Raw genomic sequence first — 13,948 nt, forward strand, 5'->3', positions numbered from 1 at the left:
GTCAAACTATGTTAACCATTTCTAAGTGAGCAGTTCAAGAGCATTAAGTGCATCCACCTTGTTGTGAAACCATCACCTTCCATCTCCAGGTCTTTCTCATCTTCTCAGACTGAAACTTTGTACGCATTGAACACTAACTACCCATCCTCCCTTCTTCTCAGCCCTTGGTAACTTCTTTCTACCTCTATGAATTTGACTACTCTAGGTGCCACACGTAAGTGAAATCATATAGTATTTGTCCTCTTGCATTAGGGTTATTCCATGGAGCCTGCTATCTTCATAAAGGTCGATCTGTATTACAGCATGTGTCAGAATTTCATTCTTTTTTTTTAAGGCTAGCAGTCCATTGTATGCATATAGCATATTTTGTTTATCTGTCATCTGTCTATGGACACTGCTCTGGGTTTCCCATTTGCCTCTGAGTTAGCTCATGTCAAAAATATTGGATAGGTGTTCATGAGCAGTTAATGATGAATGGAACTCGAATGGTAACTTGAGAAGCTCTGGGGTGGAAGAGAGTTGAAGAAAGCCACTCCTGCCTTGAAGAAGTGGGTGCTGCCCAAGAAAGGCTGCTGTCACGTTGGAGCAGGAGATGCTGACAGGGGAATGTACATGGGTGCTGAGGCCTTCGGTGCCTCCCATGTCGGTGTCTGTTGTCTCCTGCTTCTAGTGATTAGCAGTCACATTGTCAGCATTCCAAGGGCCTGTGGATCTGTTTTAAGGGACAACAAGAAACTGAGGAATGGGGTGAGTCTATCCAATTTTTAGCCTTCTCCAAGAAGATGACGAGCTTCAAGGTCAAGGGCAAGAAGTTAGCATTGACTGAGCACTTTTGGGAGCCAGGCATTGTGCACGCCCTCATTAGTTTTTTTCCACAGATTCCTCCCAAGAAGCCTAGAAGTCAGGCTGATCCCCGCTGCCAGATGCTCCCGGAAATCCAACCAGGGTCAGAACTGGCCCAAGGTCACACAGCTCTCAGTGCTGGACTTGGGCTGTTGCTGTATTTTGTCCTCTTATCTCCAAACCTTGCTGTCTCCAGGGGATCTGAGCCACAGCTATGGTTGGCATTAGGAAAACCCCTGGAGCTGGTATAACATCAGTCAGGATGGTTTCTTGGACATTGTGGCCCTAGAGTGAGCCAGATGGCTTCTGTGGCCCTTTGACCAGAGTCTCTGAGCTCAGCCTTGGTAGCTTCTGGAAGGTCCAGAGAGGCCAGTGGGTCTGGGCTCCTGATTCTCATTAACTGAGTACGCCTTGCCTATCTCAGGAAGTCCCTAGATGGTAGGAAAATCCCAGGGTCAATTAGAAGTTGACTTGTCCTGGAAAAAGAACCTATATCCTACTTCTTCATCCTGTGTCCTCTTCCCAGTGCTCCTCCCTGGGTCCTCCCCTCAGGCATCAAGAAATGAGGAGTCATTCCGGCTGGTATTCTCATCCTGGAACCTGCCAATTCCTAGCCATATGTTCATGGACAAGCTATCTAGCCTTTACGTGTCTTAATTTCCCCTTCTCTAAAATGGGGATAATTACGGTACCCACCTTATAGTGTCCTGTGGGATTTAAAGGAATTAATAAGTAAAGTTTATAATGGAGTCTGCATGCTGTAGCTCAATAAATGTTAGCTTTTCATTACCAGCAGCCCCTTCTCCATCTGGAGTGCCCTTCCTGTCATTTCTACTGCAGACCCAGCTCTTATGCAAACTCCTCCAAGAAGTCTTTCCTGATTCTGGTCAGAGGGATAAAGTGCTCCAAAGACCCCAAAGTGCTTTTCACCCTTCTACTTGTTGCTCATTCGCTGAGCTGTGTCCAACTGTTTACCACCCCAAGATCTGCAGAATGTCAGGCTTCCCTGTCCTTCACCATCTCCCGGAGCTTGCTTAAACTCATGTCCATTGAGCCGGTGATGCCATTCAACCATCTCATCCTCTGTCTTCCCCTTTTCCTTCTGCCTTCAATCTTTACCAGCATCAGGGTCTTTTCCAATAAGTCAGTTCTTTACATCAGATGGCCAAAGTATTGGAGCTTCAGCATCAGTCCATCCAATGAATATTCATAACTGATTTCCTTTAGGATTGTTGGGTTTGATCTTCTTGCGTTCAAGGGACTCTCAAGAGTCTTCTACAATACCACAGTTCAAAAGCATCAATTCTTCAGTGCTCAGCCTTCTTTATGGTCCAATTCTAACAACCATACATGACTATTGGAAAAAACATAGCCTTGACAACACAGACCTTTGTCAGCAAAGTGACCTCTCTGCCTTTTAATATGCTGTCTAGGTTGGTCATAGCTTTTCTTCCAAAGAGTAAGCATCTTTTAATTTCATGGCTGCAGTCACCATCTGCAGTGACTTTGAAGCCCAAGAAAACAATACCTTTCACCGTTTCCACTTTTTCTCCATCTATTTGCCATAAAGTGATGGGACTAGATGGCATGATCTTCGTTTTTTGACTGTTATTTGTCGGCATGAATTTTCTCCCTTGGTGATTTGCAAGCTTCTTTGGGCCAGGACGATATACAGTCTGTGTAGCACTGAGCATGTTTCCCCTTCTATCTTGAGGCCACATGAAGGTTACATGGAGGTTACTGTACAGAGTGAGGAGATCAAGACTCAGCGGAGAGCTCCCTGTGTAATCGGCTCAGACACATCCTGTTGTGGGCTCCAGGTTTTCCATCTGTACGATGAAGACTCTGGACAGATTCCTTCCGAAGTCCTTCCAGGCATGACCATTTTGTAAATAAATAGAAGGCACTAAATCCTTCAGAAAGTAATTTCTCCCATCTGCCAAGCTGGACTTCCCAGCTTCCAAAATTCCAGCTCAATATCCATGTGTTCTTCATTGAGTTTAGAGCTTGAGTCCTGGGGTTAGAGAGACCTGGGTTGAATCTTGGTTCTTAGTTATGGCAAACTGCATGCAAGTTACCTCCTCACTTCGAGGAAGCTCCCTTTCCTCTTCTTGACCTTGGGGATGATAATGACAACCTTGGATATATTACAGAGTATTATATGAAATAATTGTTAAAGGTCTGCCTATGATGAAATCAATCAACTGTAGCTGTTATCTCATTCTCTGAAAAATATGAGAAGGAAAGACAAACACCAGTGGCTCCACTTCTGACCAAAACTTTACCTAAACTAATTAGCAGTTATGTTTAAAAGTGGGATGAGGGTGGTGGAATACACTATTAGTGTTAGTCCCTCAGCCGTGTCCAACTCTTTGAGACCCCATGGACTGTAGCTCACCAGGCTCCTCTGTCCATGGAATTCTCCAGGCAAGAATATTGGAGTGGGTTGCCATTTCCTTCTCCAGGGGATCTTCTCAACCTAGGGATCAAACCCAGACCTCTTGCATTGCAGGTGGATTCTTTTTTTTAAAAATATAAATTTATTTATTTTAATTGGAGGCTAATTACTTTACAATATTGTATTGGTTTTGCCATACATCAACATGAATCTGCTACTGGTGCACACGTGTTCCCCATCCTGAACCCCCCTCCCACCTCCCTCCCCATACCATCCCTCTGGGTCATCCAGGGCACCAGCCCCGAGCCTCCTGTATCATGCATTGAACCTGGACTGGCCATCCGTTTCATGTATGATAATATGCATGTTTCAATGCCATTCTCCCTGCAGGTGGATTCTTTACCGTCAGAGCCAGGGAAGCCCCAAGACATGGCAACATTAATTAGTATGCTAGTCCTTCGTTTGTAAGCTTTATTGCATAAGTATGCCTTAAAGAATAGAGGCTCCCTAAAGAAAACATCTTCTAGACCAGTGCCTTCAACCATTTGACCTGAAAACCTTCCCATCGGCTTGAAATTCCACCTACTCCTCTAACTGCTCTGCTCAGGCTCAGACCCAGCCCAAGGGAGGACTAATGTCTTGTTCTACTAGACAGTCACGAATTTCTTTAAAAGTTAACTGATAACAATGTTGACTCTGTGAGTTTATTCTGTGCCAGTCACCAACCTAAGAGCTGCGTATGATTTAGTTCCTTAAAACCCTCCTCCATGTGCTCTGCAGTAGGTGTTACTATGATCCCCACTTCTCAGGGGTAAACTGAATACCAGAAATATAAAGACACTTGCTTGAGATCACAAGGTTGGTGTAAGTGGGGATCACAAGGTTGGTGTAAGTGGCGAAGTCAGGATTTAAATACAGTAATCTGATTCCAGATTCTCCAGGATTAGCTACTGGGATTAATTATTCCCTCCCCTGACAGTTGGTGAAGCTTCCAGATGTGGAAAGACAGCTAGATGAAGTGAATATCGGGGACCAGAGGGAGGGAACGAGGGCAGTCAGTCCTCACTCCTCACCTCGCCCCGTGCTTGCTGTAATTCCAGCACTCTCCTGTTCCCCACTGTTTGCTGCAACTGAACCTCCTACTGGTCCACATCTCCACTCTGGTGGCTTGGGGTCAATCTGCCAGCTGGAAGGCCAGGGAGATCTTTCTGATAGTGAACCTTACTATTCAACTGTATTACCCAAAAAACAGATAAATGACCTGGTCAAGTATACATCTTTCAATAAATGGTGCTGGAACTACTGGCTGCCATTCTGGAAGAAAAAAAAAAAAAAGTACATACACACATGACTGGAGCCTTAACTTATGCAAAATGAACTCCAAGTGATTCAAATATTTAAAGATAACAAATGTAAGCATATTAGAAAAATGTATAACCATTTTTATAATTTTGAAATGGAAAGAGATTTCCTAAATACTTTGCAAAAATACAAAGGTTATAACAGATAGATTTTTCTTTTTTTTTTAACTATATAAATATTTAAAATTCATTTGTATAAGAACAAATGCTATAAATAAAATTAAAGGAGGAAACACCAAATATTGGGGAAAATATCCACAGTATATGTACAGTATGTAATAAGTGAGAAGTTCATATCCTTGCTACATAGAGCCCTCTTTCAGAATTATAAGACAAAATTACTGACAACATGGACAAAATATGTGAACTTCTAGTTACAAAAGAAGAAATTAAAATGACCCATAAACAGCTTTTAAAAGTTCAGCTTTTTTAGTGATCAAAGAGCTAAATGAAACAAAATACTGTTTTTCACCTAGCACGTTGATAAATGGGGCATGTGTCTGCCTCTTGTGGGAGTGAAAGTTGATCCAACCTTTCAGGAGGGTAATTTTGCAACTTGAACCTGTAGGGAAATAAAAATGAGCATAACTTTGAATTCTAGGAATTCATTTTGGGGACATATTTAAGAGGCATCAGAAAGCTTTGGGTCTTTGGATGAGATAAGAATTACATGTTTTTTGTAGTATGTGCCTTTTTGTTTCAGGAGCTCTTGAGGGAGGCCACCCTGGTCCGAAGTGCATCTTACTTCTAACGTCTGCGTGGGCTCTAGCAAAGGATCTAGCGGAAAATACGGTTCAGGGAGTGTGTGAAGCCTGGGCCAACGCAGAGAACGAAGAGAAGACGTGGAGGTTTGTACACGCTTTCCAACCACCACCCGCTCACTCCAGCCCACTCTCCTGGGACCTGGGGAGAGGGAAAAATTGGGGCAGATCCTGATAAAAGTTCAGTGAACAGACCAGTATTTGCTCCTTAACCTCAGCGGTGTAGGAGAGCTTGGTTACTGCACATTCTCGCCAACACCGGGTATCACGTGACTTTCAATTTTAGCAGTTTTCCTGAGTCCAGGGATGTCGCTTGAGGGTTTTAATTTGCATTTACGTGATGCACCTTTTCATATGTCTATTAGCCATTTGGCCATAGTGTGTGTATGTGTTTAAGTGCCCATTCAAGTTTTTCCTTTTCCTCTTTCCCCTTTTGCACACTTTTTTATTGGTTCTCTTTTATGATTGACATGTAGGAGTTCAGTATACATTCTGTTTACAAGTCCTTTGTTGGGTCTATGTTTGCAAACATCTTTTCTTAATCAGTGCTGTGTTTTCAATTCCTAATGGTATCTTTTGAGGAATCATTCTTATTTTTGAAGTAGTTCAGTGTATCAAAATTTTTCCTTTATGATGAGAGTTTTTTATGTCCTATTTATAAGAATTTTTTACCTACTTCAAGTATTCCAGTCATATTCATATCTAGTGAATTTTATACATTTTTTTTTTTTACAAAACCTTATTGTTTTCCTTTTAACGTTTAGATCTATAATCCATCTGGAATTGATTTTTACGTGTGGTTAAGCTTTTTTTTCATGTGTTTATCCAATTGATCTGGCACCATTTATTGAAAACATCACTATGTCTTTTCTACATGGCTATGTTACCTGTATCATAAATCAAGTAATATTTATGCTTGCATCTATCTGAATTCTCTCTTCCAAGCCACTGGCCTATTTGTGCCTAAACCACCCTGTCTTAATTCCTGTAGTTTTATAATATGTCGTAGTGTAAGACCTCCAGCTTTGTCCAAGATTGTCTTGAATATTTTTGGCCTTTTGTATTTCCATGTAAATTTTAGAAACAGCTTTTCAGTTTCCACAACCACCTCAAAACCCTTAAAAACTGGCAGCATCCACCAAAGCCGAACAATAGGACTCCTGGGTAAATGGTTAACAGAAAGAAATACCCAAGAATGTTCATAGTAACTCTATTCAGAAGAGCTCCAAATTAGAAAAAAGTGAAGTGTCCATCCGCAGTAGAATGGATAAATATATAACTGCACAGCCACAGTGGAATGCTGGCCAGCAAATGGGAATAAATTAACCAGCACGCTGCAAAACAGTGAGGTTAAATCTCACAAGCATGATGTTTAGTATAAAAAGTCCAAACCGAGGGAGCTCACACTGTGATTCTATTTATACAAAGTTCCAAACAACAACAACAACAAGCAAGCAAAGTTACCTCCGGAAAGTCTTATCTTTGCTGGAGGAAGGGCCATGGTGCAGACCTTCTGGGGTGGGTGGGGGAGGTGGTGGGGGATGGGGTTGGGGGGGTTGGGAGCGCCTGATATATGTTCTTTCTCTTTGTGAATATTGAAACACTTACGATCGTGGGCATCTTATATTTCAATAAAAAGTTTCCTCAGAAATTGATTCGATTCAAGGACAATGTATTCTGAAGTCTTGCTATGTGCGGGAAACCTGATCCTGCCAGCGCTGGGGGTAAATATCAGGACAAATATAAATACAGTGTGGTTACTGCCCTGAGGGGAGTTCAGGGTTTGGGGGTGGTGATGGTGATTAGGAGCTGGAGGTGCACGCCTCTATTTTACAGAACAGTATGGAAGCGAAAGGACCACTCTTTGAGCTTTGCCTGGGGGTGCAGGAAGTTTTGTTGGTTATTGAGTGCTAAGTAGGATTTCAACTACTGTAGTCAGGGCCAGTAGTGTTTTTGAGGCCAGGAAATACAAACATATGAAACTAATGTGGCAAATTGTATTTTTAATTTGAATCAAGGTTAAAGTTTAATTTTAAGGCCTGACTAATTTCCTTGGAACTCTGGAATAGTAGGTATGTTGTAATCGGGATGGCTAATACTAAAAAAAAACAACCCAAAAAATGACTCTTAAAAATCTCTAATATGAAGAAAATTGATACATGGATCCTTTTATCCTCTATTCTTGAGTAGACTGAACAAGTTACCAACCAATCTCATTGGTTAGATGTGGCTTCACCAATGAAGTAGTGAAATGTAATTGTATTTGTTAAGGAAGCAAAAGCACTCCCCACCCCTACCCCCTCCCCACCCCCACCCCCACCCAAAAAAACAGTCAAATTTCTCTGGTTAGTAAGGAGCTGCCAAAGGCGGCAATCACTTGTAGGTTAAGGTAGGGGAACTGCTGGATACTATGAAGCAACCAAGGAGAAGGAGATGGAATTTTCTGTCGCATCGTTGGCAATTTGAGGAAGTCCCAAAGGACCAAATGTTCTGAAAGAAATTTCGTGTAGTAAGAATATCCCCCAATTAAACCTCTTGGCTAATTCAGGTCTTCCGGAACCCCCTGGCTTCGTGAAGGGTAGTTTGCTTGCCTCCTCAGCAGTGTAAACCAACTGGATTCCACCAAATGAGGGTGAGAGCCAGGTAGGAGAGGACTCCACAGGGCTGATTCCAAGCGGTCTCCAATATACTTTGTTGCGAAGTACGCCAGCCCCTTGGAAAAGTGCCTAATGGAAAGGGGTCTCAGGGCAGACAGATAAGGGCTCCCTCCAGCCCTGCTCCGCAATTTGCATGACCTTGAGGACATCACATTACAACTTCCCTGTGCCTCAGTTTCTCTTTCTGAAACACGAGGGTCGTAGCAGACACCTCAAATCCCATAGACCTTGTGAGAATGAACTTGAATGTTTTTAAGTCCCTTAGCACAGAGTCTGGCACCCAACAGGCCTTCAGTCAATAATCATAATATTATTATTTTCGCAATGCTTTCTGGCTGATGTCATGCTGGACAATAAACACAGCATTGAGCATCTCCTTTCTAGGTCACTGTGTCCACAGTTAGGGTTCATACTGTGATTCCATTTATATGAAGTTCGAAAAACAAACCCAGCTAACGTGCACTGTGAGAAGTCACAAAAGTCCTGTCATTTGCGGAGGATGGGTCATGGTGCAGGCCTTTTAAGAGCGCACCCTCATTCACTTTGGAGATTAGGTATATCTATTCATGAGCCAAATCACAGGTTCACTTGGAGCTGGGCTCGGTCTGCAGGCAAACAATGGGAAATTGGCAATTAGGCCAGGAGTAGAATTGAACCTACTGGTCCTAGCCTTGAAAACTCAAATAGTATGTTTTGAACTTTAAAAAAACAAAACAAAACAGTAACCCACAGTGTGAAACACATTTTGTTTTGATCTCAGGGTAAGCATGTCGATAGATGAAATAAAAGTTCTACAGGATAATACTTACCTATTAATTGCAATGCATTCAGATATTTTATATTCTAAACTCTTCTATTTCCCTTTCAAAAAAAACATGTTGGTTGTAACCCACTCTACTGAATTTATTGCTTATCATTGGATTAAAACTTGTAGTTTGAAAAACACCACTGGTCCCTCTAATTACAAATGAGGAAACTGAGGTACAGAGAGGGGAAGGGTAGTTGCTTAAGAAAAGTGGTGAGTGAAACAGAACTGAAGTCAGATGTATAGACCCCAAAGCTCTTTCCAAAAATCTTTGCAACAGGTGTGTGCTCGCAAGACGATGGGCTGGGAGGGACTTTTTCTCTCTTTCTTTCTCTCTTTTTTTGTTTAATGTTTAAAAAAAGATCCACAAAGGCCCCTAGGTACAACCTTTCGGAAGCAGGCCTGTTGCTAAAGGAGATGCCGGGATATTTTTCTCCTGGAGCACAGAGCCCTGCCTTCACCTGCCAGGGCTAAGCAGCAGCCCCTAGAACCGCCCAGGCTGTGGTCAGAAGAACTGGCCGTTCTTTCCGAGGAACTGCGTGGTTCAAGATCTTGTCCTGCTTTGTGCCAATAGCGGGAAGCGGTTTGTCAATCTGCCCCCCAGGCCTGCCACTGTTTGCAGAGCTGGAGAAGGATGTCAGAACTTGTGGGACAGTCTGCAATGACAGCAAGGACGACCGAGGTTCTCAAGGGCTGTTTTTGTTGTGGGTTTGCCTACTGATGGCACTCGCACCTCTACAAGAATGGGGAGCCTGGACTTAGCTTTAAATGGAGCTTCTGAATCCTTTGTCGGGGTTCCAGGAGAAGTAAGGGCTGTTTTAGTACTCTCTCCTTATTCTGCTTTGTTAGTTATTCCGATTCTAGGCCTATCACCCTATGAGACATACACTCTGAATCTTGTTCTTCCTGCTACAGAACTTGGCCCAGTAAATGTGGGTTGAATCAAAGTAAGCTTGTGCTATTTCCCAAGAATTTGTTTCCCTTGAGCCAGATTTTGTCTTTTGTTGTTTTTTTTTTTTTTTTTTTTAATTCAAGGAAGGACATGGACTTTTGGCCTCGTATCCACGCCTGCACCAAAGCCCAGACACCAGGTCTATGTGGCTGTGTCTAACCAGCAGATTTCTGTCCAAAGTTACACAAAGCTGATGTTGCTGAAACTTACAGGTTTCTATGACCGGAGCCTCTTGTGCCAGTTGCTACCTATACCTTGGCCTTGGCTCCCATCTGCTCTTTGGCTAAAATGCCTGGATTTGTGCCCAGGTATGTGTGCATGTCAGTCAGGTGGGAGGTGGGGCATTGCTTATCTGTCCCCTACTCATCCCCTCATACTGAGTGAGTGCCTTGCCAGTGTTCCATTGCTGGAGATACAGTGGCCAAGTGAGACAGATAAGGTCCTTGATCTGATGGTGTTTATATTCTAGAGAAAGAAAGGTACATAATAAACATGTAAACAAATGAGATAATTCTAGATAGTGTATAAGTGTTATGAATAAAAGAAAAAGGGATAATGAGATAGAATGATCCGGGCTGGGCTCTGGAGGGAGATAATGTTGATCAGAGACCTGAACTGCAAACAGACTAAGATCTGCCCTGGATTAAAGGAGGCTTCGGGAGAGTCAGCTGATGATTAGCTTGTGATGCTGGTGGAGGTGCTCATGGGGGAGAAAGGAGACAGCCCAGTCCTTGAGTACCTTCTGTGTTCAAGAAGGTGCTTTTAGACCCCTATGGATGCTTTCCCAAATGCACTGGGACTCGACTACTTTAACACTTTCTAACTTTTCTCCCTGCAAGTTGTAGATTTCTGTCTCCACCTACTTAAGACTTACGGTCTTGAAGGCATCTTCAGAGCCAACTGCCACAACATTTCAGGGTAAGGTTTGTTTTTTCTTTTTAAATTAAAAAAAAAAAAGAATATATATATATAGGGTCTTCCCTGGTAGCTCAGTGGTAAAGAATCCACCTGCTGATGCAGGAGACAAGGGTTCGATCCTTGATCCAGGAAGATCTCACATGCTAAGGAACAACTAAGCCCGTACTCTGCAACTCTGGAGCCTGTGCTCTTGAGCCTGGGAGCCACGACGAGAAGCCTGTGCACCACCACCCAAGAGTAGCCTCCACTCACTGCAATCAGGGAAAAGCCCATGCAGCAACGAAGACCCGGCACAGCCAAAAATAAATAAATACAATTATTAAATATATATATGTATATATATGGACTTCCCAGGTAGCGCAGTGGTAAAGAATCCACCTGCCAATTCAGGAGACACAGGAGACACAAGTTTGATCCCTAGGTCAAGAAGATCCCCTGGGGGAGGAAACGGCAACCCACTCCAGTATTCTTGCCTAAAAAGTCCCAAGGACAGAGAAGCCTGGCGGGCTACAGCCCATGGAGTCACAAAGAGTAGGACATAACTGAGCGACTGAGCACAGCATATATACATATATGTGTATATATGTCAAAACTGTATTCTTTTGTAAACAACATTATGACAAGAACTGAAGAAAGGAAAAAAAAAATCACTCCACATCTGTCCATCATTACAAGCAAGACTATTTCTTTAGGGGGTAAGGGTTAGTTGCTCAGTCATGTCTGACTCTTTGCAACCCCATGGACTGTAACCCGCCAGGCTCCTTGATCCATGGGATTCTCCAGGCAAGAATACTGGAGTGGGTTACCATTTCCTTTTCCAGGGGATCTTCCTGACCCGGGGATCGAACCTGGGTCTCCCACATTGCAGGCAGATTCCTTACCATCTGCTCTACCAGGGAAGACCAGTATGATCGCTTAATTCTTGCCAATATGTATACTGTTTATATATTTCATTAGGTGAGAGTGAGCCACAGTATGGAGCAAGATATAAATAATTTACCAGTTAATAGTCTGTCTTCCTTTCTCCAACCCACCTACTGACTGAAACTATCTATTACAGGGAACCAGACATTGTGTGAATTGTTTAAAGCGCATAATCTTGAATAATCACCACGACAATCCTGTGAGGTAAGTACTATTATTATTCTCATTTTACAGAGGAGAAACCCAAAGCTCAGAAAGATTAAATAAATTGCCTAAGATTATGCAAATTGTCACCACTAGTGACAGACAGGATTCAAGCCTAAAATCTCAAAGCCACTGTTTTCTTGACCCTTATCCATGTTCCTTCCCTGCAGCTCCATCCATTATAGGGAGATTTACTCCAAATCAGGTTTTTTGAAAAGAACTTCTGCTTCTGCCTAGTGGAGTTTCCTTCATATTCATGCCACACACTTACTGTAAATATGCTGATCGTTAACATGCAGACAGCTCTGTAGATAGTTAAATGTTTACCAGCATTTTTTCAAATATATGATCTCACTTAATGCTCTGACATGTGGCAAAGGCTCTCTCAGTATATCCGGTTGACAGATGAGATGAGGCGGAGGGCTTAAGTAACCACCCCTAGGTCATCCACACTTCAGGAGACTTGCGCTGCCAGGCCAGGAGGTTGAGGGTGGGCCTGGATGGTCCTCGGCTCAAAGTAGATAGTGAAGTTTTTTTCTTGCTTGTTTGTGAATCTTCCTGGGGAGGGGAGGTAGGAATATGTGTTCTCAATTTGCTTCTGTATAAAGGGTTACTGCTATTGAGTGCCCCAAGACTTGCCCCAGATTCCTGCCTTTTCAAAGTTATTTGTCATTTCCTATATCACTGTACCCCAAGGAATTCTGTGACATAATGCAGGCATCTTGTGTCTAAAGTGACCCAGTTGGGTGAAGGCAAAGGTGTTTGATTCTCAGTCTGAGTTTATAGCTCATGAGAGCCTTTCGCATCTATTAGCCCAACAATCCCCAGTGAGACAGGCAGTCTTGTTATTTGTGCCCATTGTAAAGATGAGTAAACTGAGTCCCACAGACTGCACAGTGCCAGGCAGTGGTACTGTCATGACTAGAGTCCAGTTTGTCCAAGATGAATCCAAGTTTAATTCACCCTTTATCCAGCATACTTTTCTTATTTTCTAGAAAAATAAATATGAAACATTCAACAGCCCTAAAATTGTTGATTAACTGCACCCTTCTGTCCTGTTAAATGCATCTAATAGATCTGTTTCTCAGGCAGCATCTGAGCATCTGGCAAATGGTAAGAGCTCTCCCCATAGCAGCTGGAAACCAGTGAGTGAAACATTTACCAGGTTATTGACATAATGACTCTGGATGTTTGTGTAGGTATCAGTCAGTCATAGATTGCTTTTTAACACTCTGTTTTAAAATGAAAATAAATGTGACAATAAGCCCTAAATGGCCCTAATAGAATGTCAAGAGTAATCAATACTCAAGTGTGATAAAGTTTATAGTTATGGGAGGGAACCCAGAGGGTGACCCATTTTTTTCTGCTTGAACTGAGGCTGGGGCCTTGTATTAATAGGATGGGAAAAGAGCTGAGGAGGCTTTTGAGAAGAACTGGAGGAGGGAGATGGAGCAGGGATCAAGGGACAGTTTGAGAGTCAGTAGGTGAAAACATCACTAACCGCAGGTGGATGACCTCATACCAGTCACAGATCCCTTGCTGGTGATACCCAGAACACCAGCATGCCAGTGTTATGGGCACTTGTAAATGAAGTCACATTCTAACAGGAGAACATAAACTAGCAAAGTAGGAATGGGACCAGAGATATGCAAATCAAAAAAGAGATAAAGCTGCTGACCAGGGCAAGGCTTTCTGGAATTTTAACATATCTAAAGGAGGATTGTATCATTCCTGGAATCTTGGAAAGTGGGAACTGCAGAGACTCCCAGGATCTCAACATCAGAGTTGGCAGCTTGCTCTATTAGGGGTATGTGAAGATGGATGCCATGAAATTAAAAGACGCTTACTCCTTGGAAGGAAAGTTATGACCAACCTAGACAGCATATTCAAAAGCAGAGACATTACTTTGCCAACAAGTGTCTGTCTAGTCAAGGCTATGGTTTTTCCTGTGGTCATGTATGGATGTGAGAGTTGGACTGTGAAGAAGGCTGAGCGCCGAAGAATTGATGCTTTTGAACTGTGGTGTTGGAGAATACTCTTGAGAGTCCCTTGGACTGCAAGGAGTTCCAACCAGTCCATTCTAAAGGAGATCAGCCCTGGGATTTCTTTGGAAGGAATGATGCTA

The 13,948-nt window shown here is 42.8% G+C and overlaps 1 long non-coding RNA gene across 1 annotated transcript in view; it reads left to right on the top strand.

The window, feature by feature from the left end:
- Window positions 1-5,178: 5,178 nt before the first annotated feature.
- The window catches only part of LOC107132732 (uncharacterized), a 55,175-nt gene continuing 46,405 nt past the window's right edge, over window positions 5,179-13,948 (top strand). The window contains exons 1-4 of the long non-coding RNA XR_001500912.3: window positions 5,179-5,450; window positions 9,861-10,085; window positions 10,617-10,695; window positions 11,756-11,823. This is a non-coding gene — a long non-coding RNA (uncharacterized lncRNA). The remainder of the gene's footprint in view (window positions 5,451-9,860; window positions 10,086-10,616; window positions 10,696-11,755; window positions 11,824-13,948) is intronic.

The sequence above is a fragment of the Bos taurus genome, chromosome 8, assembly GCF_002263795.3.
Source record: "Bos taurus isolate L1 Dominette 01449 registration number 42190680 breed Hereford chromosome 8, ARS-UCD2.0, whole genome shotgun sequence".
Lineage (NCBI taxonomy): Eukaryota > Metazoa > Chordata > Mammalia > Artiodactyla > Bovidae > Bos > Bos taurus.